The sequence below is a fragment of the Castanea sativa genome, chromosome 6, assembly GCF_040712315.1.
Source record: "Castanea sativa cultivar Marrone di Chiusa Pesio chromosome 6, ASM4071231v1".
Classification (NCBI taxonomy): Eukaryota; Viridiplantae; Streptophyta; class Magnoliopsida; order Fagales; family Fagaceae; genus Castanea; species Castanea sativa.
This window is the reverse complement of record NC_134018.1, coordinates 46922664-46949698: the sequence shown is the minus strand read 5'-3', so window position 1 is coordinate 46949698 and position 27035 is coordinate 46922664. Positions and strand designations below refer to the sequence as shown.

The 27035-nt window shown below is 34.2% G+C and overlaps 1 pseudogene; it reads left to right on the top strand.

The window, feature by feature from the left end:
• Positions 1–1748: 1748 nt before the first annotated feature.
• LOC142638291 (scarecrow-like protein 14) lies at positions 1749–3965 on the top strand (annotated as a pseudogene).
• Positions 3966–27035: the final 23070 nt, after the last annotated feature.

The following is a 27035-nucleotide window of genomic DNA, read 5'->3' as shown; positions in this document are numbered from 1 at the left end:
AAACCAGCCTATTAATCTAGCAGTGCATAAAGCAACAACTATGGATTTAATTTTGCATTTTGTGAGGGATATGTACTCAATGCAATTCAACTCCTCTAGAACTCCTCAACCTCTCTCCTCTTTAGCTATTGAACCCATCATTGCTAGGACTAGATTGAATTTAAATTCCTTTATTGATTGAATAGTTAATCATTTCTGTAAGAAACATAACTTTTTTGTTTAAGTATCATTTAACCTTGAGGGTAACACTCTCATCTCCTCTATCCCTGATTTTTGCCTAGGAATTAGAAACAAGACAATCATTGTTTCCTCCTCCTCTTCTTCTTCTTCTTCTTTTGTTGTTGTTGTTGTTGTAGTTTTAGTTGTTTTTGTTTGCAAGGATTGGCTTTAAATTCAGATAGTTTTTCACTAGGTGGAAGAGAAGGACATTAAATCCCAGATCTAGACAAGGTCATTATCATGACATTGAGCCAGTTAGTAAGCAATATTTATGTTTGCTTGAAAATTGTGTATTTATCACTTACCTAATCTGGAAAATTCTCTTATTTAACATAGTAAATATAAGAATTAATCAGGCTCGTGTCGTGTTTGTATTATACTAATCAAGTTTTTACATTCGCGGATTACTATACTAATGCAAGGAGCATTTACTTTTAAGTTATGCTAGGGTCTCCCTCTCCCACAAAAATGTGGACTCTGTACATGTACACCATGCTATGTCAAATGCGACCATTGTGATAGGGATATATTACATTCAAGAAATGAAAGAATTGTGCTCGTGTCATATTCACTAGGTCAGAGTGGGGACTAGTCTTAAAAATTTGGGGTTAAGATGGAAAAAAAACTATAGGATTATTTATACAAATAATTAACTTTTTGGATCCCATAAAAAAAAATTTATTTGGAGGAATATAATCTATACTTTAAGAGAATGAATTCAAACCGGATGGAGCCTTTTACACCCTCCTGTTATAGTTTGCCGCATTGTAATTTTACATATTCTAGTATAGGTACCAGTACCACCAAAAATTGGCATTTTAGTATTTTACGTACCATCCTATATGAATTTATTCTCATGTTTTAAAGTGGAGCGTGGTCTAGCTTACCTCTCTTTCTGGTTCACTTTATCGTTAACTTGCTAGTGCTTTAATTTCAAACCTTTAAGCAAGAAATGAGTGGTTTGATGGTTCCTAGGACTAAAGCAGTAAAGGTCCTTTCTTTTGGGGTTTAATTTTAGTAATGTCTTATTGTAATTCTGGTCCCAAACTGTAGCAAATAATGTTCCAATAGTTGTAGATTTTGTCATCTGTTTTAATGTGTTCATTTCCTTTATTCAATTTTCTACACACAATTCTGTTGTAATCTATTGCCAAAGTTCTCAGCTGTTTTTCCCCCTCCCTTGATCCAGTTGCACTGGTTTTCTATGTAGCATTTCATTTTGCTGAGGGTTTTGCATTCTGGGTTTTGAAATAGACTTCTGTAGGATTTAAGTAGAGGGAACCAGTTCTGGAAAAAATACTTTCTGGATAAACATTATTGTGTTGTGGGTATTAGTAGAAGTATTCAAAAAAGACATTTCAATTAGGAAAGAAATGGAGAGCATGGCTTTAGATAGAATAGAATGGAGGAAAAGAATTCATGTGATCAACCCAATCTAATTGCCTAAGGATCCATGACTGCCCCAAATTTTGGGATTAAGGCTTTGGTGTTGTTGTTGTTGTTGTTGGGTATTAGTTCTTGTTAAGTAGATGGTCATGGATCATCAATCCTTGAGCAAATCCTATGGTACCACTACCGGATTGAAATTCAGTAATGAGATTGAGACTGATAGTAAGTTTGCTGACCAAAACAGTGCAGGTTTTGCACTTTCGCCACCCAATGCAATCCCCAGTAACTTAACCCCCGCTTTGAGTGTGAAGCCAGAGGTAAATTTACAGTACATCAACCAGATACTTTTGGAGGAAGATATGGAAGAGAAGGACCACGTGCATCAGGGGTCTACAACACTTGAGGCAGCTGAAAAATCATTCTATGATCTTCTTGGAGAGAAGTATCCATCTTCTTCTGATAATGGTCGGCCCTATGTGGATCAAAACCATGAAATCTCAGATGAATATCATGCTTTAAATCACAGTGACTCTAGTTGTAGTACTAGCAGTAACAACTTTGTGATTCATGGCTGGGATTATGAATTGGTTCAGTATGAGTCCTCAAATAAAACTCCTCAGTTTACGTCTGATTCAATTTATAGCTTGTTAGAAGGCACTTGCAATGTTCCTGAAGCACATTTTGACAGTGAGTTCACTTTGCAATTTAAGAGAGGGTTTGATGAAGCGAGGAAGTTTCTTCCAAAAGGAGATAGTCAGAGTAATACGTTTCTTGTCAAAGAGCAGGAGGAGGAAACTAAGAATGTCGTATGTATGGTTGAGAAGGAAGATGGGAATTTGTACTCCCTTGATGGTTTGAGGGCAAAAAAGAATCCTCATTCTGAGGATGTGAATTTAGAAGAGGGGAGGAGTGTAAAGTATACAAGACAGCAGTCGGCAGCTTTTATTGAATCTACTGTGATTCAGCAAATGTTTGATATGACTTTGCTACACTCCAAAGAAGTTGATTCTGTTCCTTGTGAAACTGCGCAGGATGAGAAAAGCAAGAATGTACAGCCAAATGCTCAGTCCAAGGGATCAATTAATGTAAAGGTCAATAGGAGGAACACTGGAGGCCAAAGGGGTGTGTTGGATTTGAGAACTCTTTTGACACTTTGTGCAGAAGCTGTTGCAGCAGATGATCAAAGGACAGCCACCAAGCTACTGAAGCAGATCAGACAGCATGCTTCTCTTGTAGGGGATTGAATGCAGAGAATGGCTCACTATTTTGCCAATGGTCTTCAGGCTCGCATTGCTGGCTCTGGTACTCAGATTTACAAAGCTCTAATGACTAGGCAAACGTCAGCTGCAGATGTATGGAAAGCTCACCATCTGTATTATACTGCATTTCCATTTTATAAGATTATCGATCTCTTCTCAAGTAAGACAATTATGAATTTAGTTGAGAATGAAACAAGACTCCACATTGTTGGTTTTGGTATTCTTTATGGTTTGCGATGGCCTTCCCTCATACAACAGCTCTCAGCAAGGCCTGGTGGAGCTCCTAAGCTTCGGATTACTGGAATTGATTTTGCATTACCAGGTTTCCAACCAGCACAAAGGGTTGAGGAGACAGGGCGCCGCTTGGCACACTATGCAGAGACTTTCAATGTTCAATTTGAATTCAATGCATTAGCGCAAAGGTGGGACACCATTCAAATTGAAGATCTCAAACTTGACAATAATGAGGTTCTTGTTGTGAATTGTATGAATAAGCTCAATTACCTACCTGATGAGACAGTGGTGGTAGAGAGTCCAAGACAGCTTGTCTTGAACCTGATCAGGAAGATGAATCCACATGTTTTCATACAGGGGGTTGTGAATGCAGCCTATGGTGGACCCTTCTTTACTTTAAGATTTCGACAGGCTCTTTTTCACTTCTCTGATTTTTTTGAAATGCTTGATACCTACTTGCCCCGTGAGAGTCTAGAGAGGATGGTTATTGAGAGTGAGTCATGTGGGCGGAAGGCAATGAATGTCATTGCTTGTGAGGGCTCAGAGAGAATTGAGAGGCCGGATACATACAAACAGTGGCAGCTTCGGCATCTGAGGGCTGGATTTAAGCAGCTGCACTTGAATCAGGAGATGATGAACACAGCTAAGGACTGGCTGAAATCATGCTACCATAAGGATTTTGTTATTGAAGAAGATAGCCAGTGGCTGCTTCAGGGCTGGAAGGGACGGAATATTTATGCACTCTCTTTTTGGAGGCCTGATTGTTAAATGCATGATCATTGTTGTTCAACTAAGGCAACATGGAATACTCCTAGCTAGTGTTCAACTTGCTGCCCTTTGTTGTCAATGATTTTGCCTTGGATTTCTTACACACAAAGCTAAGGTATTTAAGTTATCTGGTTAAATTTTAAATTTATCTTTGTTAGTGTTATCTTGCCATTAGTGTTTTGTATAATAGATAATCTTAATATTGATTAAACCCCACTGTTTTTGGGAGCAGGTTGATTTGGGAGTGATCTTTTTCCCTCTTGCTCGTTATCTTGCTATGGAACGCCTATTCTTAATTGTACAGATATATATGCATATGGATGCTTGGATAGTTACTGTGTTTCAAGACACAGATATATTCAATTATAAAAGTTGTGTAACAAAGATGGGAAATTTTGTAGGCAATTGGTTTTTGATTTACATAGCTATGTATACAAGATAGGACTAGCTATTTACAATAAATAGTTACTGAACTTTCAAGGCTGCTTCTTTGTTGCATAGACTCTTAACATAGGGAGTTGATTTCAGCAATATCAGTCGTATGTATTTAGGTGAAGTAATGAGACCCCAAAGGACAATGATTAAGAAGTGCATAAACAACAAGAGAGTGAAGATGTGAATTTTATTTTATAAATACAGTTTGTAGTTCTTTTCCATCTGGTGGGTTTTCATATAATTCTTTCTTTCTTTCTGGTTTTTCCTTTCTGAATTCAACTAGATATGCAAACCACTCTTTAGAAAGGTATCATGGTTGAGGCCTAATAAAATGTGTGTTTATGAGCTCAGTCATTGTATTATTTTTACCGTATAGCGAGCTCTATGATTTAGTAACTAGTATGCCTGGTGTTTGTAGTTTTAAGTTGGTAACTGAAATTTCATTACATGGTAAGAAGTCATTGTGAATCATGTTCAAGAATTGTTTCTTCTTGTAATGAGTAGTCATTCAACCTTCAATTAGCTTCTATGAGTGTTGCATAATATTTCATACAAAGAATGTTTGAAAAGAGGGCTTCAAAGATTACCATATATAGGGAGTGAAGTTTACTTGCATCCAAGATTTGGTAAGCTATCAATCATCTCTTAAGGGAGGCAAAAGCTATATTACTATCACCTCTTAATTGATGATGTTAGGCAGAAATTATTAAAGCTTTAATTCCATTAGGTTACCAATAATGCATGAAATTAGGCTTTTAAGAAATCGTTGATGTCAATGGCTAATAAGAAGTCGTTGAATTCAGGCAATTCACCAAACATCTTTCAACGAATTGAGTTTCACTTAATCTATATATATTAATTTATAGATGAATTCCTAAATATTTTTTTTTTAATTTAAAAAAAGACTATTCTGTTTAAAATTTTTCTTCGTCAACAAATAAAATAATTCTCTCTCTCAAACTATACCGTAGGGTTTACTATAATCTCGATTGATGTCATTGCTATTCAGATATTTCACATCCTAACTTCTTTAAATTCCATTATTGTATAAAAAGATTATGATATCATATATACCATTACCTGCAAAGATCTCATAGCTTCACATAATGATTAGGACTCTGGAGTCATATGAACATCTTCTTCCTAAGCTATACAAAAAATAAGTAGGTTATGATAAATTACAGCTAGGCTTACCTATCTCCTTTGCACAAAGTAAATAATAGATTCTCAATGTATTCCAATGCTTTGCCTTCTTCAATTGCCTCTATTGTTTTGAGCATAACATGCAAAATATCAAACTAGGTGGTGAACTATGAAGCACGGGTGTGTTTTGGGATTCGGGTGCGGGTGCGGGTGCGGGTGCGGGTGTGGGAGCGGGTGCGGGACTTGGCAATTTTTGAAAAAGTAGGGTGCGGGTGCGGCGATTAATAAATTATTAAAAATATTTTTATTTATATTTTTAATATATTGCTAAACATACTTTTTTCACATTATATAAATATATACCAAATTTAAGAGCAATAGTAAATAATAACTAGAATACAGAGAATGGGAGAGAGCCTAACTGAAGAGTGAAGGCAGAGAGTGGGAGAGAGGCGCAAGAAAAATGAAGAGGGAGAGGGTTGGGTCTTGGTTTTTTTCCAAACGGTGCGTTTGCACCTTTTTTTTTGTTGGCAGGTTACGCACCTGTTGTTTTTTTTTTTTTTTGAATTTCGGCCGATATCAGTTTGCGCCCGATACGGACCGATTCGGGCCGAATCGGCATGAGTCGGCCCGATTTCGCGCGCGTCGGCCTGAATCTGTGCTGTATCGGCGTGAATCGCGTCGAAAAAATTACTTTTTTAATGCCCGACACGGCACGGACGCGCAGGCAGCGGCGTCGCCTACGCGTCCCCACGTCGGGCCGCGTCTGACGCGGGTGTGGCGACCCAAACGCCGCACCCGTGCTTCCCAGTTGGTGAACAAAAACAAAGTTCAGAATACTCAAAACATAACCCACAGAATCAATAATAAAACAGAACAACTGATGAGGAAAAAGAGCGCACCTGTTGGATTGGGCAAGTAGAAAAACGGTTAACACCAAGAGATTGACATTGAAACTTAGGTATAGTACGTTAGGCGTTGTTCCTTAGGTTCACATTTTAAGATTCAATCATGTGACTACTTAACTAATAAATACACTTCTATCTATTAAAAAAAATCCACACGGCAGAATCTTAAGAAGGGAATATAAGGAATAGCAGGAGTGCATCTAGGATTTTTTGTTTGGGGGGCCAAATTTTGTTACTAATATAATAGTCTCAAGTCAAAATAAACCATCACATACACGTATAAATGCACATACACAAATATAAACATTAATATTTTGATACTAGTGTAGGTCATAATTTATAAATATATTGTATATAAAATTAACAAATTTCACATATGTATATTTGCAAAATAATTTTTTAGGGGAACTTATCATTTTTTAAACTCCAATACTATACAAAAGCTGTCTAGTTTGATATTAAACATATACAAAAAACGAATTAGAGAAAACAAAAACTACCTCGTCTTTAAAGTACTAGACTAATTGACAAATTTTATTGGTTTTTAATAACATCATTAGACTAACTCAAACATTTGAGGGAGCCAACTTTTATATTTAAAGTTTTTAATACTTATACATAATATAAAATAATTTTTTAAAAGGGGGGATAATTTTTTAAAAAGGGAGGGGGGGCAATCTTGCCCTTTCAATTAAATGAGCAAAAAAGGATAGGATGTAAATGTAAATGTCCAAAACGAAATTGTTTTTGAAGATTTATCTTTTTGGTGGCAAGATTTCATGGCATAGAAGGTGGATACTGATGAAATCGTGAGACAGAGTAGTAGAGATAAAGAAAAATGTTGGAGGCCACCCTCTGTGGAGTTAGTAAAAATTAACTTCGACGGTGCGGTGTTTGCGAATGAAAATAAGTTTGGGATTGGCATGGTTATAAGGAACGATGAAGGGTTGGTTATGGCATCCTGTGCGAAGAAAATTCCAGTGGCATACAGCGGGTGTGAGATTGAAACCATGGCAGTGTAGGGGCGGCGTTGTGTTAAAGCCAGGGGGTTCAAATGAACCCCTGACTTGTCAATTTTTTATTATTATATATATATATATATATATTTTTTTTTTTTTAACTTTTGTTTTGAACCCTTAAAATAAAAATTTTAACACCTTGACCCTCAATTTTATTTGGGCAAAACTTAGGTACAGTACCTTAGTTATAGTACCTTAGGTTCCTTATTTAAAATTTTCACACCTGTCCAATCTAACAAACCAAATAAATGGCATTAAAACTAAAATATCTTTTTTTTATTTTATTTTATTATTTAATTTCCTTCTTCCTTCTTTTTCTTGTACCTGCAAATGCTTCTCTTCCAAACCCAAAACCTTTCTCTTCCAAACCACCCATGACCCTTCTCTACCAAACCCAAAACCCATATTTCCTTCTTCCTTCTTTTTCCTGTACCTGCAAACGGCTTCTCTTCCAAACCCAAAACCTTTCTCTTCCAAACCACCCATGACCCTTCTCTTCCAAACCCAAAACCCAAAAAAGAAAAAAAAAAAAAAAGAATATCTCATCTCTCTCTCTCTCTCTCTCTCTCTCGGTGTGTGTATGTATGTGTATCTGTTTCCTTTCTTCTTTTCTGATCTATGATTCTTTCTTTTCTGATCTATTATTCTTTCTTTCTCTCTCTCTCTCTCTCTCTCTCTCTGTCAATGTGTGTGTGTATGTATGTGTATTTGTTTCCTTTCTCCTTTTCTGATCTATGGTTCTTTCTTTTCTGATCTATGATTCTATCTTCTTTTCTGATCTATGATTCTCTCTCTCTCTCTCTCTCTCGATGGAGATTTGAAGCCGTGGGTTCTCATAGCATAGGAAAAAAAAGGAAGAAGGAAAAAAGAAAAAAATTTTAAGCCGTGGGTTAACGCCGTTTGTTTGGATGTCGAATTGGACAAATGTCAAAATTTTAAGTAGGGAAGCTAAGATACTGTACCTAAGTTTTGCCCATTTTATTTAAACCCAACTAAAATAAATTTGAATATGATCATCTTAATGCTATTTTCACAATAAATGTTATATGGCAAGTTGTAACTCTGGTTTTTATTTGGATCCATAATTAACATCATTTTTGACCTATCTAATACAACTTGCTACCTAGATTTTGTTATAAAATTCTTGTAAAAGTATTGTGTATTGAATATTATTAAGAAAAAAATTTCATTTTTGCTCATTTGTTAAAAATATATATGTATTCTTTGCAGAACTCTGGCTTACTTTACCGTTGATAGCAAAATGAAGTTGTTTTTTCATGCACTTTTTTTTCTTTATAAGCAAAAAATTACACTACTGTTACAACCAATATATCTCTATCTACATTTGTGATTCTTTCCCATTCTCTTTATCTCTCTCGCTTTCTTATGTATTTTTTTAGTTTTTCTCTTTATTTGATCGAATTGTTTGATAAATACTCTATAGATTTTCATGTCCAAGAAGTTTGTTAGTGCTTGCTCAAATTCCAAGAGAGTGATCACATGTATGATTAAAAAGCCATACATGATTCTTAAAAAAAAAAAAAGCCATACACTTCAAAAGCAAAAACTTATATTAGTTACTATTTTTTTCTTTGTTTCGCATTACTCCTAGTTTTACTCTTAGGTACATTAGTATTCTTCTTTATCATATATTTTAATTGAATTGATAATACATATAAATATAATAAGTTATTATTAATTTAGACTATTGTATATAATATGGAAGTTGTATGTACAGAAAAAAAAAATTATTTTATTTTTTGTTTACTCCCATGACAAATTTCTTGCTCTATCAGTGTTGAACCCCCTAGAAAAAAATTCTGGAGTCGCTATTGCATGGCAGCAGCTGCTACCCTCTCTTTCGCTTCAGAAATTGGCATAAAATGTGCTATCCTGGAGGGTGACTCATTAGCAGTGATAAAAGCTTTAAAGGGAGGATGCTAGCTGTTTATCTCCTATTGGCTTGTTGATAGATGATGTGAAGTCTTTAGCTAATAGTTTTGATGAATTATCATACTCTCACACTAAGAGAGAAGGTAATCAAGTAGCGCATGGTCTGGCCAAATATGCAAAAAGCATTCCAGATCTTGTAGTGTGGATGGAAGATGTCCACTTTGATAGGCATTCATTAATAAAATTTCAGTTTAACCCCCTCAAAAAAAAGTTAGAATTTAATGAGTCATTTAAACACATAAAATGAATTGATTTAATTAAAAAAACCTATCTAATTAATGGGAAAAGAATATTTTTTATTTAGATGCTTAATGGGCCAAGTAAGTCTCCAATTGATATATATTTTTTTAAGTCTTCAATTGATGAAACGCAAGCAAGAAACTTGCCAGTTGCCACATGCCAATTTACAATTGAGAAATACTATATCCACAATACTTAAATAACAAATTTTTAATGACGGATTGTTATTGGTGGGTAAAAGAATAATAGGTCTTGTTATGCCCTCCTATTAGGACAATTGTTAATAAATCATTTTAGGAAATTTTTGATAATACTTTCATGGGAAATATAAAAAGACCTCAAAATTTTTAATTGCTTTTTCCTTTTTCTATAAAATGTTTTTTTAATTTTTTTCTAAATCAATACCCTTTGGTACTACCATACTGGTTAACTTTTTTCAAAAATAATTTCAATGATGAAAATTAAAACTAAAAACAATTTATCTCATAGGATTTGTTGAGAAAATTTTATGGACATAGTACTTCTCTTAAAAAATAAATTAAATGTCCCATTTTTTTTAGGAGTAATTTCATAACATAATAATTAAAAAAAAGAATATTTTTGGTAGTTTTTTTTTTAATAGTTACTCAATTTCGTCCTTTAAGCAAGAAACTTGCTAGCTGCCTTGCCACATTTTAAAATGTTGAACGTCTTTATTAAGAGTAACTTCATAACATAATAAAACACTATATATTTAAATATTGTAGTAAAAAAAAAAATGAAGAGGAAATACATGAAAGTGATGGAACTTTTTTATTATTATATTATTTCAAGGGGGTAATAGAATATACAATTAATCGCACGCATGTATTCATTATTCAACAAAAGAAAGTTGTTATCTCATAGTGTTATGTCATCATTAGACTTAAAATACAGGATGATGGGGAAGAGAACTAATGGGAAAAAAAAAAGAAAAAAAAGAGAGATCATGGAGCCACTTTGGTTTAGTTGCTTTCTGAAAGGTCAAGGTTTACTAGATAGCAATTAGCAAGCATATTTTAAATTTCTTTAATGTCACGCTAATGTTTTATTGAGAGTAGTTTACTTGCATAAATGTTTTTTTTGTTTTTTTGGTTTTCAGAAACATACTTGCATAAAAAATGAAGGCATCTTTGACGTGCAACAATAACATGCGTGAACAAATATGAGGTTTAGAGGCCTTTTTTAAAGGAATATAAAAATGGTAACAACATGACTGATGAGATCATTTGAAAAATAATGAAGCATTCATTATTATTATTATTATTATTTGATGAAATGATGCATTCATATTATTATTTTAATAGTTACATGGAAATTTGATATACGTATTCATTTTATTTATTTATTATTATTATTATTAATTTTTTGATGAAATGATGCATTCATTTTAATAAATTCACAGTCAAACAGTTTTAATTCAGCCAAAAAAAAAAGTCAAACAGTTTTAGAGAGCAATGGTGGGAAGGAATCACAAAGGAGATGTCTTTGTTGTATGGACAAAGATTGCTAAAGACCAAGATCTCCTTATAGCAGAAGCTAAACCAGCCTAATCTAGCAGTGCATAAGGCAACAACTATAGGATTTAATTTTGCAATTTGTGAAGGAGATGTACTCAATGTAATTCAACTACTCCAGAACTTTTCAACCTCTCCTCATTGGATTCAGATCCTCTAGAGTTCTTAGGGTACTCTACCAGTAGAGTTCATTAAATCCTAACCACTCTTTAATGATTTAATGGTTTAGATTCTGCCATGTCAGCATTTCATTAATAATATTCTTGAAATAATAAAACAATGTTGTAAACAAAACAATTAAGATGATTATTAATGAAATGCTGACATGGCAAAATTTAGACCATTAAATCATTAAAGAGTGGTTAGGATTTAATGAACTCTACTTGGTAGAGTACCCTAGGAACTCTAGAGGATCTGAATCCCTCCTCATTAGGCTATTGAACTCATCATTGCTAGGACCAGATCGAATTTAATTCCTTTGGTGACTGGACAGTTAATCATTCCTGTAAGGAAGTCAACTTTGTTGCTCATAAATTAAAACATTGTGGGCTCGTTTGTTTAACTTTTTTATTTTATTTTATATGAGATAGAAATTTGACTCTAGCTTAATCTAAGTATATATGTGTGTGAAATTTCTTCCTGGAGACTTAAACCATCACACCCTCTTCTCCATCCCACAAGAATTTTATACTTGTGAAGTAACCATCACACAAAAAATGTGCGGTGGTGGCTCTTTCCTTTAACCTTGAGGGTAACATTCTCATCTCCTCCATCCCTAGATTTTGCCTAAGAATCAGGAGCAAAACAGTCTTTGTTCCTTTTTTTTTTCCTAGTTGTTTTTGTTTGCAATGATTGATATTATTCAGCCAATACATATATATATTAATGGTATCAGAAAGCTTGGATTTAAATTGTACATTTTTAGACCCCTTAAACACAACCAGTTTAACTTAATTATTTAGCCAGGTGATTAACTTAGGTAAATTATGCAGATCTAGGTTAACACATATAAATCATATCATGCAAAACAGCGGAAATATAAAGAACACAATGATATGATGACCCAGAAAAACCAAACTAGTAAAAAACCTGGGGAGGATTTAATCTAGCTATCCTCAAGGTAAACTGAATCCACTATGAAAGAATTGAAGTTTACACAATAGCGACTTATACTACCTATTACTACCTTGAGTAGAAAACTTACTACCACGACCACGTGACAGCTCCGAGTCCACAGACTACTTCTTTCTTGGATTCCCAGCAAGCACAAGCACTCCCGCTTGTATATCTTTAAGCTCTTGAATCTGTAACTGATTTGATTACCAAGCTCTTGACATCAATCTAGATCTTGATAACCCTAAGTATATGTGAAGGCAAACACCTCTAAATCTCACAAAAGATTTACACACACAACATAAAGAGCATTAGCAGCAACTCTAAAAATGTGGCTAGAGTTTTTCCTTTTATACCTAAGGCAAAACATAAAACCCTACACGTAAAACGGGCTTGGGCTGAGTTGTAAAATTCTGTAGAAAAAAAAATCTGCACGACTTTCGATCGGTTAAGTCTAATTCTTGATCGATCGAGCCAGACAGAATTGCACAGTAAATCCTGCAACAAATCGATTCCAACTTTACATAAAAGAAACATACTTTGAGCACGTCTAAAAAAAACTAAAACGTTTTGATTATGGTTTGCAAACATTATAAATTAGAGTTCTAATACATTTAAACCTAAAGGTCTTAGAACCCAACATAAATTATGAGCAGACGAATAACATAAAGCTTCATCGAAATTAAACTTTCACTAACTTTATACAAATGTTTTTGCAAATACTTAAAAACAATTGGGCATGCTATACTATTAAAGTATTTGTATATGATTAAAAATAGTGATTAATTGAGCTAGTTTTTTGTTGAGTGAAAGACAAGGAGATCGAATCCTAGATTTAGACCAACATTAGGGGTGGGATTGCTACTTGGCTTGAAGGTCATTGGCATTGCATTGAGTAGTTGGTAAGCTCTACATTTTTGTTTGCTTGAAAATTTTGTTATTATCACTTTCCTAGTCTTGAGATTAGTTAAATGACCTTAAATTACATAACTATAAAACCTGTTTTCAATTCTATTGGCACTTTTTTTTTGGTAAGGTTTTATTTTATATCTTATTATTGTTATTTTATATGTGGAGAATTCATTATTAAAAAATAAAGATAGAGACCATTGGAAGTGTATTGAATACTAAATTGAACTAAGACATAGATATGGTCCCGATGATTATCGTACATGTAAATGTTTTCTTTATGTTGTTAGATTATAAACAACATAATATAAATTCTAAGATCTTGAATTATCATGATTTCACAATTACACAAATTAATTATAAAGCTTACCTTGATCCATTGATAAACTCTTCTTAAGATCAAGTCTTAATATAAAAGGCACTTAATTCTTATAGAATTGGTTTCTATCTCTTGACCCTCTTTTCTCTTTTACTATTCAGTGTATTTGATGGGGTAGCTGAATGTCTCTTTTATAGATAGAGAGAGGACCAAATTCCTTGTATCTATAACCTCCGCTCGCCTATCAAAATTGGAGTTACTTAGGAAACTTACTTCTCCATTAACCAATGTTTTAAGGACATGTAACTTCTTATTAAAGCATAACATATATGAAGTTATCAAATGAATACGTTATCAAATGAGACAATTTATTCTTACATTCTCTCACTTGGCCCATATGATAACTTACATCAAGACTTAATAAGATTAACTATTAGGTGCATAATGGTACATATCCTCTTACTATAAATTGGTCATTATAATACTATAATTAAACAACCCACTAATGCGAGTCATGGCGGTTCCATGTCAATTATATGACATAGTTCTTTCCATGTACTACAACACTAGCAATATATTTAACATAATCCATCAATGAGAAGTGACTTAAAAGGTCCAACAATAATGTCTCTTTTGTTAGAGACTATCCTATTATTATTCATCTATTATCATATATGTACGTATATAAAATAAAACAGGAATAATCAAAAACACATTTAATGAAATCTCCAAGCGTCAAAAGCATAAAGTAATAACAACCATCATGTTCTACGTTCAAAACCCATTCGATCAACATGTTCCTTAAATGTCTTAGGAGGTAACCCCTTTGTCAATGAATCTGCAATCATAAGATGTGTGCTTATGTGTTCTATGACACTCCTTGTTTCTAAACTTCTTCTTTAACAGTAAGGTATTTCAATTCCATGTGTTTCATACCATTAAAAAACTTATCATTTTTAGAGAAAAACACAGCTGCAAAATTATTACAATAAATTTTCAGTGGCTTAAAAATAGAGTTAACAATTCCAAGTCCCGAGATAAAATTCCATAACCACAATCCATGAACTGTGGCCTCAAAGATGCCACAAATTCAGCTTCCATAGTGGATGCAGTAATGATAGTTTGCATTGAACTTTTCCATGATATTGCTCCTCCAGCTAACATGAACAAAGAACCAAAAGTGGACTTTCTACTATTAACACATCCAGGAAAATCTGAATTTGAGTAAGTAGTGACCTCAAGATTATCAGATCTCTTAAATGTGAGCATATAATCCTTTGTGCCTTGCAAGTACCTCATCATTTTTTTTGCAGCTTTCTAATGATCCAATCTTGGATTGCTTTGGTATCTTCCTAGCATAATAACAACAAAATTGATGTTGGGTCTTGTGCATGTTTAGGCATACATTAAAATTCCTACTGTAGAAGCATAATGAATTCCTTCCATTTGTTTCTGTTCCCATTCATTTTGTGGTTATTGCATAAGGCTAAAATTTCCCCCTTTTTGAATTGGGGCAACCCCAGCAGAACATTTATCTTTATTGAATCTTTCTAAAACTCTTTCAATATATGCTTTCTGAGACAACCCTAACAATCCACGTGATCTATCTCATAATATTTCTATTCCTATCACATAAGTTGCCTCACCTATATCTTTCATTTCAAAGTTTTTAGAGAGAAACTTCTTGGTTTCATGCAATAAGCCAAGATCACTACTAGCAAGCAAAATATCATCAACATACAAAATTAAAAATATAAACTTATTGCCACTAACTTTCAGATAAATAAACCGATCAACAATGTTTTCCTTAAATCCAAAAGATGTAATGGTATCATTAAACTTAAGATACCATTGTCGGGAAGCTTGTTTAAGTCGGGAAGCTTGTTTAAGTTCGTATATTGACTTCTTAAGTTTGCAAGCTAAGTGTTCCTTACCCTTAATGGAGAAACCTTCAGGTTGATCCATATAGACATCCTTTTCTAAACTCCCATTCAAGAAAGTAGTTTTCACATCCATTTGGTGCAACTTCAAATAATAATGAGCTACCAATGCCAAAATGATTCTAAGTGAGCCCTTCTTGGATACAGGGGAGAAGGTCTCTTGGTAATCAATGCCTTCTTTCTGAGAAAAACCTTTGGTTACAAGTTGATAGGCCAAGAATGTATTGACCCATTGTGATAACTTAACCGATTAATTAGCCAAGTTGATTAATTAATCCAATTAACATGAAAACGTGTGGTAGTACAAACAAATCACCAACTAAGTTAATATGTAGTGGAAAATAAAATTGACATGGTGATTTGTTTACGAATAGGAAAAACCTCCAAGGCAAAACCCCACTGGGTGATTTTAAGGTCACCACTTTCAAGAATCCACTATTATCATAACAAACGGTTACAAGTAAAGGAATCTTAGTACCTTATACCAACCTACAGTTGAACTCTTACCCCAATACAAAATTGGACTTGTTCTATAGTGATAATCTCTCATTTTTAATGCACGGCTCCCAGTACGTGACTAACCAATTGATGCGCGGATCCCAGTACGTGACTTAATCACCAACTTGAGAAAGATGTTGGCTGCAAAGTTCTTCAGTTCATCAACGCGATGAAGATCACGAAGCTCCTTGGTCACAAAACCCAATGGCGTACAAACGCAGTAGCTTTTTCAAGAGAAAGATGAACTAGAGCAAATTCTGTCTCCGGTCACAATTTGCATGAACAAAATTTTGCTCTACACCCGCGCAAGTTTTGACAGCCCTTAAAATAATCCTTATATATGTTTAGGGTTGTGAGAAAAGAAAACCTAAACATGTACACACGGATTGGAGTGAAATCAGATTTGAAAAATTGATTTTCATAAATCTCAATAAATAGGGTATCTATTGAGCAGTTGTTGAGCATTGGGCTAAAATAGCCTTTTAAACCTCGATAGATGCTATCTGTCGAGCTAGCTGTCGAGTTTTAAAATCCAGCATTTCTTCACTTGTTTCTTGGACAAGTTTACATGGCTTCAATACTTGGACTTGAATCTTGTTCTTTGAAGTATTAAACACATCCTATATCTACCAAATTACAAGTAAAGTGTATTTTATCAAAGGATTAGCCAATTCTAAATAACATATGTTCCTAACATCATTTACATATGTCCTAACACAAGTCTAGCTTTAAATTGTTCGATATTGCCCTCACGCTTGGTCTTAAAAACTCACTTACTACCAACTTTCTTGTATCCTTCAGGCAATTCAATGAGACCCAGACTTTATTTTGGTCCATTGATTTCATTTCATCTTTCATGGCATCCATCCATTTAATAGAATCAACACTTTTTATGGCTTGTGAAAATGAAACCGGATCCTTACTTGTTCTTATATCAAAATCAGATTCATGTAGATAAACCATATAATCATAAAAAATAGCAGACTTTCTTTCCCTTTGAGATTTTCTTAATGCTATTTCTTGTGGTTCTTCTACCGCCTATTCATTGGTGAGCATCTCATTATGGAGTAATGGTTCATTAAAATCTAGGTTTGGGAGAATCCCATCTTTTACTAGTCTCTCTAACCTTTCTTTAGAAATGTGTTCCAACCTTTTATGCCACAAATTTGAGGAATTTTCATTAATTAGGCTATGTTTAGTACCAATACTACGATGCAATGTGAGAAGGGTTTCAGCAAATTCATCATGAAGGTTAAATTTGTACAAACCATCCGAAAGAATACTAGAACCAACAAAAGAGGTATTCTTAAATAAAGTAAAACTTTTATTCCCAAATTTTATGAAATATCCATCAAGATCAACTTTAGGCAAAGAGAATAAATTTCTAGAAAGAGAAGGAATATAAAATGTCTGAAACAAATCTATGTGTTTATTGGTATCTAGAAATAACGATAAGTACCAATGGCTTCAATTGGTGCTTTCACCCAATTTCCCATCAATACAAAATTCTCATTTGGATTTATGGTTTGGATTGAAAGAAATCCCTACATCATATTTAAAATATGAGTAGTAGCCCCAGAATCAAGCTACCAAGTATTAGAAGGAACTTCAATTAAGTTTGATTTGAAACATACAGAAATACAACCTTTAATTGAAGATTTAGCTTTTCTTTCGAACCATTGCCTACGTTTTGGGCAATATTTCTTAAAATGTCCCGACTTTTTACAGAAATGACATTTATAATCGCCATTTTCCTTCTTTTGAGGCTGACTGGGTGGATTAGGATCACTTGTTTTACGTGATCCATGCTTTAAGCCTTTTTTAGGCTTCCTCCATTTTCTTTCAGCTTCTTGATTTATAAGATGAATTGAATGTTGCTCAAGTTGCTTAAGTCTTGCCTCTTCTTGATTAAGCATAATGACCAATTGATTTAAATTCCACTTATCTTTCATAGTGTTGTAATTAATTTGAAATGACCCATACTGAGGAGGCAAGGAATTCAAAATAAATTGAACGAGAAAAAACTCATCCACATTCATCCCTAGAGTCTTTAATTGGGCAGCCAAATTAGGCATTTCAATGGCATTTTCCTGTATCCCACGCTTACCATCAAATTTCATGGTGGTAAGTTTAGCCATTAATGTCCCTACAAGGGACTTGTCAGCTGTTTTGAAACGATCTTCCATATTTGAAAGAAATTCTTTTGCACTATCAGTTTTAGGAAGTGTTGTCTTGATATTGTTTGCAATGGTCATTGCATAAACATAGTACTTAGTCTATTTGATTTTTTCCATGCTTTATAGAAAGCTTTTTCTTTCGCACTGCTTGTATCAGTAAGAGCAGACAGTTTCTCAGATCCAAGTGCTCTATCAAGATCCAGTAAACTGAGGTGAAATTGAACTTGTTCTTTCCAATATGAGAAATTTGTTCCATCTAGCTTGCGAATAGACTAAGTATGTGAATGAAGTGAAACAGGAACTGATACTTCAAACAAAGTAATAATATATGCTCACTACATTAGTGCTAAGAGTTATTGATTAAGGAACAATAAACCAAAATGAAACACATGTTTAAACAATGATAAATAGTATTACTGTGATCACATTTGGGCTATTCTTATGGTAACTATTAAACAGTTATGGTGATTCCCTTTCACCTAATATGACTAATTAATAATATATTCATGATTAAGTTGGTCTGTTACCTTTGGGTATTCGTTCCAATCTCAACCATGAATATCCATCAACTATCCTATTCCAATTTATTAATCACTTGAAAGTGGTGCACCTTTGGGCCAACCTAATATTCTTGTGATCAAAAAATTGTGATTTGCAAAGTCACTAATTTTTAACACTAGAGAATATGTGTAAAATTACAATTATTTTGACTTGTTATCTATGCATCTTTCCGATTGGGCCACTTTAGTGACTACCAAAACATATCATAATACAGACTCCAAATCAAAATTAATGACCTTGCATAAACATTAAATTAATGGAACACATTACTGTAATGCATATATAAAAGTTTGTGCTGTACATGTTTACATTGAAACAAATAAGTCCCTTGTTTCATAAAAGACATCAATAAAATACTTGATAGAACAGTAAGTTATAGTCTTGATAGTATTAATAGTTTATTACAACATTAAATAAACTAAATTCAGCAATTCAAAATTCATTGCATTTGAAAGAGTGAACATGTGGCAGAAAAATTAATAAAGAATAATAACTGACAATCTCAAAGTATAAAAGAGTTTATACCATAACTATTCATGAATGTCAGATGATATTATATTCTTAATTTAAGGTTTGATTTTTTAACATTAAACATTAAAGTTGTTAATCTTTGTTAGGGTACTTTTTTTTTTACACCTAATTCTATTTGAGTACCACCTATTTATACCACTAACAAGTTATTGGATTTTCCCAAATATTTTTGCTCTATTATTCCATTAATCACAAATATTTCATATCTCATTATCTAAATTGGGCCATGATATAAACTATCACAAAAAACCCAAAAACTCATATTTTATCCAATTTTATTATCATTATTTAGCTAAGCCCAAAACTGGCCCTATGAACCCAATACACGCATCATATTCTATTTAAAGCCCAAGAATACTTATGCTTGGCAATATTCTAAAAGCCCATGATTCAAGTCCATGGCAAAATAATTTTATCATTGGAATTCAAATCCATGATCAAAGCATATGATTTAAACTCATGGCAATATCCAAAACCCAATTCTCATTGGCAATATCAAAGTCCAGTTCTCGCTGGCAATATTTAAAGCCCAATTCTCATTGGTAATATCAAAAGCCCAACTTGCGTCGGCACTATTAAAAGCCCAAGCTAACTACTTGGCACTATTCTATCAAAAGCCCAAGGTTATTAATACTTGGCAAAATATTATATCATAATTATTCCACTTAAAAGTCCAATAATGAACAATACTTTATATTCTTAAACCTATTACTATAATATTACAAGCTCATAGAATTTATGAATTATCTATTCTCAAAACCCATGGCAATCATCTTATAAAAGCCCATGGAAAGTTATTATTAGGCCCATGACATTTATTTATTTCATGTTATAAACTCATGTTCACTATCTATCTTACATCACAACATTCATAATATTTATTACCAAATCTCATGGTAATTATTCATCCTACATGTCCATTACGATTATCTATAGAGAAACTCATGAGAACATCACATTATTCCATTATAGTGGTTGTTACCATACTTATTTAAAACTCATGGTAAATATTATTCTCAAGAAAAATATTGGAGGTCATTATTTAAAAAACCCCAAAGAAAATGTCATTTACAAAGTAATCCATAGCAAAAATTATGAGAAACTATACAAGTTGTTATTTAAAACCCATGGAAATTAATACCCAAAATTTATCATAAATATTTATTAAAACTCATGGATTCATTTTATCTCTACTAACAACTAAAGCCCATGAGGAGTAAAAAACTCATGGCAAAGCATGTCTTTAATGCCCATTTTGGACTAAGAATCTCATGGAGTAGGGAACAAGCCCAAGCAAAGAAAGGGCCATGTGGCCCAACTAAAAGTGCTGAAATGGAGCAAAGTTCCAGCCCAAAAAAGTCCCCAGCAAGAGGCTTGAGAGAGGGGAACCAGCCCTTGTTCATCCCTAACCAAAAAACAACTAGAGACCCAAACAAGAGAACCAAGTCTTTAAGGATGAACTATGGGCTGTCCCATCAATTTTCTGCTGCCTTATACCTGACATGAATAGTGCCAGAGAGCTGTCATATCAGCTGAAGTCTAAAGGGTGATCAAACTTCATCATCTTCCTCAAAGCTGTACCTCTAGCGGAAGGGGAGCTAAAGCCAAGTTATCCAAACTTCAACGAATTGATGCTATAAATGTAAAAAACGTTCAATACATGATTCATGTACCAAGCCCATGAATCCTAAAGGGGAAAAATTGAGAACATGTGGTTTGGAGGGTGTAAAGGGATCTCTAGTGAAACCCCGTGAAGTGAACTAAGAATTTGACACCTAGCTTGGGGTGTTGAATCTTACTTCTTGGGGACCAAATCTTAGTTGCAACATTAGGATTCGTTCTCGATACACGCCATAATCATATTGATTCAGCTCAGCCCCAGAAATCATGGCATTAAATGCAAAAGCACTCTAAAATACCATCATTACCCAAAGAAGCAAGGCAGCCCTTAAAGTAAACCATCTGCTTCTGACCAAAAATCCCAGGAAGATTAACCTTGGTTTTCCACCTCTGATTAACCCTACGTTTTTTTGGACTCTTATTAATTAATGCTTTCCTAAAACTCCATTATAAAAACATACACACCTCAACCCACAAGGGGGAGGGGGGGGGGAGGCCTCTCTAAAGATTTTTGTCATTCACTACATTTTGCAAAAATTCAGTCCTTATTAAGCTTCCTTTAAGCTTTCCCAAGCTCTCTAGAGCTCACTCATAACCTTTCTCAGCCTATAGTCACCATAACACCAACATTCACCACCTTGCTTACATCTTCCTACTCCATAAACATCCCATAACTGACCAGAGGATAGCTACCCTCTCTGAAATTCTGGGTTTGTTTGCTATCTTGCTCATGGTTTAGCCTCCCTCATGCTCACCACTCATCATCCTTAGCCCACACTCATCTAATCTCAGATGTTCTCTTCCCTTTTTCACACAAACACGGCCCATAAATGTCTCTCAACTAGTCATAAATAGACCTCTCACAAAAAGCCTTGATCTTGGTGTTAATCCCACCTCACTCACTCAACATAGCCCACATTCACCTCATTCATGCCTTATTATTATACACACCAAAATCTTAGTTTAATACTTGTTGCACTGAGTTGGGGATCTTTCTCTCCTTTCATTCCATCCTATTTTTCCTCTTTTATTTGTAACAATGGAGCCTTTAATCCTTGTTTATAATTATTATAATGAAGGATATAATGTATTTGTAATAATTGAATTTTTCCCTCACATTGATGTAATAATGGCTAAAAGTACTATCAATTCCCCTAACCGAGATACACAAGGACCCCCAAGATTGAATACCTTCATAAACTTATTTAATCATTAACTTCTAGACTTTTAAGTATAATTTCACCTTTACCGCTAGAGGATTGATTTAAACTATGACGCTGTAAAATGGACTAATAATATAACAAACTAACAACAGTAATGTGTTTATTGGGCTTTATTGTTGTCTTCTTGTTAGGGTGCAGCCTCTATCTCTTGCTTGGATGGACTTCCACAACATCGAAAGCCTTTGGGCTCTATTTCAAGGGCCCATCATCGAGTTTTGGATTGGCTACCCCATATTCTATTTGGAAACATCAAAATTTTTCCCTTAACATTCTAGCGACTCTACTGGGGAGCCAATCAATAGGTGAAAGTCTATCATGCCCTCAAGGTTGCATAATAGCCAACAAGGAGCAAGTCAACATGATATATATTCATATGTGTGTGTGTGTATCAGTATACATACATACATACATACATATATATATATATATATATGTATGTATACACGTATGTGTATGTAAGTGAACACTATTTTCTTTCCTTCAAAAAAGAAACAAGTATTTTTTTTTTCCAAAAAAAAAAAGAACACAACAGCTAACTAGTCATAGTTATGTAGAAAAAAGGGGTTTCTTTTGCCATGAACAGTACAATATTTACACGTGGACAGTCAAAAAGAAAAAGATAACAATGCACATATGTATGTTTGTATACATGCATAGAAGAATGGGCACTATTTGTTTTTTCTTTCAAAATCACTAAACATTTTTTTTTCTTTGCCATTGGCTCAAAAATGGTTTTTGCAAAAAGAGAAGGAACACAGTAGCTACGGCTGGAGGTGTCCTTTGCCTTGAAAAGTACAATGTTTACACGTGAATGGCTAAAAGAAAAGGGTAATAATGCGTGTATGTATGTTAGTATACATGAGTATACATATACGCATATAAACAAACATTATTTTATCATAAAACTTCTTTTTTTTTTTTTGAAAAAGGAAAACCCTTTTGGCTCAAAAAAAATTTTGTTCTTGCAAAAAAAAAGGGGCACAGTAGCTATGGCTGGAGGTGTCCTCTGCTATGAGCAGTGCAAAATTTTTACATGAACAATTAAGAAAAACATGTGCACACATAAAAAAGTAACAATAGGCAACCCCTTTTATGCCGAAAATTCCTTTTATGCAAAAAATTCCTTCTATGTAGAAAATTCCTTTATGCAGAAAATTTCTTTTATGCAGAAAAATTCCATTTTCTTGAAAAATTCCTTTATGCAAAAAATTCCTTTTATGTAGAAAAATCCCTTTTATGTAGAAAATTTCTTTTGGGTATGAACCTTTTATAAAACAATGTCCATAGTTGACTAGTCCTTCTTTCGCATGTAATATTGGTACCTACAATTGAATAACCTTTTGCACAAATAAAAACAGCACTTGTAACTGAACAAATCACAACTAAATAAGTTTTCTATAGCTGAATGGTTTTGCATACATGAATAGTAACAGCACCTAGAAGAGCTTTTTTCCTCCTATTACAAAAAAAAAATAAAAAAAGAGGAAAGAAGTCTTTATAACTAGAGAGTCTCAAAACATGTAGTAACACATTAGATACATATTACATCCCAACAGAGTTGCCCACTAGAAAAATAAACTAAAGCATGAGTACCCTAATCCAATAAGCTGCCAAAGGTTTCCGCGGAGGAGGAGCCACTGCTTGTGGGTAAGGACAGCATGATGGAATTCTTTTAACTTGTCAAAAGGATAGTGCTGCTGACTTTGTTGCAATTTCCTTCTCTAAATCTGCAATCTTCACCGCAAGCTCAGCCAACTTCATCTCACCATCACAAATGATGCATAAGGCAGTCATAGTTTTGAGCCAATCAAGAATGATCCCAAAATAAGTTTAAAAGCACTTTTTTTTATCCAAAAGAAAGGAAAGCACAAGGAAGCATCTAGCAGCAAATCACAGCCACATTGTGAATAAACCCGGCTACGAAATGGAAGTGTATATTGTTACTCATGATGACGCGTGAGGCTTAGTTACCTCAAATAGAAGGGTACTAGAGCGAATGAAGCTAGGACAAAATTTATGGCTGTACCCAGAAGAGAACACATCTAATGGAAGAAGAATTCTTGTCTAGCGGTATAGCTGAACCATTTGAGGAACCTGCAGCAGTACATGATGTACCTTCTCCATCTAATAAAAAGTACATTGACATCTTTGCTTATGAGTACAACATGATGCTCGATTCAGATCGTAACTTGGTGATACATGCTCTCAATATCAAACCATGGAGAGACTTATCATGGCAGATGGACTCTCCACCACTGTGCTCATGTCATCGTGCTGCTGGACTGCCATTAGTTCATTGATATACGGCTTGAGCCATGAACTTTCAAGATAAGTCATCACATCACTATCTTTAAATTTATATTGAATAGATGTTATTCTATTATCATTATATCACTCAATACAAATTACTTTAATACTATATCACATACGTCATTCAATCAAAACTTTCGCATTAAATATATATTAATTTATCTCAATCTTTATTGCGACCATTAATAAAAAATATAATATAATAAAACATATTATTTAATTTAATCATCATCATGATTCTTAGACATTGGGTTTTTTCTATTTTGTAGGCATAAAACCGATGAGAATTTTCTATCGCAATATAGGTGCTTGAATCATCCAAGAAACTCCTTGCAACCAACCGCTGAACCAAGTTGATTGGCGGTCATCCCTTAAAGAAGCTTTGTCGCCATTGAAGCCATGGCAGCCCCACACATATTCAAGACCATGGTGACTCCATCATGTTACTAGAATCATTATCTTCACATCATTGGAACCCTTAGAATCTCAAGCATCATCAAGGGTATCAACTAGCCCACACTTAGGGGCTTTGATCTAAAGTGCCTAATCAATCTAACATCTGGGGAAATTTGTCTTGAAAAAGAAGTTTGTAGAGTTTGTTTAGACCCCTTAAACCACAATTAGATTAACTTAGTTAACAAGCCAAGTTATTACTTAGTCCAAATTCCAGATCTAGGTTAACACAATCATATAATCATATCAATGCAAAGTGCGGAATATAAAAACATAAAGATATGATAAACCAAGAAAACCAAACTGGTAAAAAACCTGGGGAGGATTTAACCTAGCTATCCTCAAGATAAACTTGAATCTACTATGAAAGAATCGAAGTTGTACAATAGCGACTTAGACCATTAACATCCTATTGCTACCCACCAGTAGAACTTACTGACATGACCACATGCAAGCTTCGAGACCACAGACTCCTTCTTTCTTGGATTCTCCAGCAAGTACAAGCACCCCCGCTTATGTGTCTTTAAGCTCTTATGGCAGCAACTGAACGATCATCAAGCTCTCGAAGAAATCTCCTTCTTGATAATCACAAGCTTGTGTGAAGGCAAGCACCTCTCTGATCTCACAAGAGATTCACACAAACAGCAATATGAGCAACAAAACTCTAGAGAGGTTTTGGGTACAAACCCTAGATACAAAAAGAGGCACTCTCTTCTCTCTCTTAGAAGCCTTTAAAAACGTGCTTAGGGTTTCCTTTATATAGTGGGAGAAGTAGATTTGAAACTCTAATCCTTAATGGGCTTGAACTGTTATTTGAGCCGACTTAAAATTCTGCAGAAAATTCCTGATGCATGATTCTCGATCGGTCGAGTTTATTCTTCAATCGATCGAGCCATGCAGAAATAGAACAGTAATTTCCTGCAACTACTCGATTCCAAACTTACATTAAACCAAACTTTGAGCAAGTCTAAACTTAGACTAAATGTTTTGATCATGGTTTGCCAATACAATACACATTGAAGTTCTAATACATTAGTCCCTAAGGTCTTAGAACCTAACAAAGTCTATAACGACAGCTATTATTGTCTAGCCATGGCAGAAGGCAAAAATCTCATGAAACTTATCAATGGCAAATGGCTGGAGCTATATCATACTTAACTCAATAATCATATTTTCAGCAAAATGCTTTGGAAATAGAGAGTAAACATTATCTTTACTCTAAAACATGAATATCTTAAATTTATTTCAAAACTATAAATATTTTAAGATACATTTTTCATTGATATTTATATTTCAATCTTACTTGCAATGATGACCTTTTGCAACTTGATATCTCCAAAATAAATTATCATGATTCCAACAAGTTATTTTTACAAAATAAAATGTATAACTTCCATTACTGTATTTTGGCTTAAGTGCATCAATTTTTCGATGATCAAAATATGTTTCAAATCTTATAAATATTCAAATTGAAGACAGCCTTTATGGTTGGGACTCTTCAAAATAAAATGGTCATGCATTTAGCAAGTGATTTCGAAAATAGATGATGATGCCGAAAATATCACCAGTGAGTTGCAAGCTCTCCTCAAACGAAAGCAACACCTGCAAAAAGAAAATAAACGACCTAAAAGAGAGCACCGGTGTGGTGCCGGCCAAAAACCCTCCGAAGGTCAAGTTAGAATCTTGTTTCTTTAACCCTAGAGTGCCAGAGTTAAGAATAGCGTGCGTACCTTCGTATCTAGGGTTTCTGGGGTATTTATATTGAGTGGAATTACCTTTCTTTTAGGATACAACTTCCTTCTCAAGTTCCTTTCCATATAGGAGTCTTCCCAAACGTGTGTCGCAAGAAGTCCAAGTATGCACGTTTGCGTAGGGATAAAGCAAAAGCTCATCTGAAATATATTAAACGACATGCCACGTGGAATCCACAATTAATTTATACAAGACGGATATTCAGCAATACTTAACCGTCATAGCCGAGTCACATACGGTGTCGATCCATCCTCATTATCTCCGTCCATTTACTATTTTTATCCCCTTCAGTTGCCCCCTTCAGTCCTTGGATCCGTCCTTATAACCTGACGGATCCATGGAATGACTGAAAGCAATGTATTAAGTGGGGACGGCCTTGGTATACCACAACGGATGACACGTGGCCTGCATTTCTAACGAAGAGTACGTGGCCCTCGTGGATTGGCTATTTCCCCAAAACGAGGCGTCGCTTTGTATTTCGTGCCCTTTGTTCTATAAAAAGCCAGATTTTTCTCCCTTCATTTTCT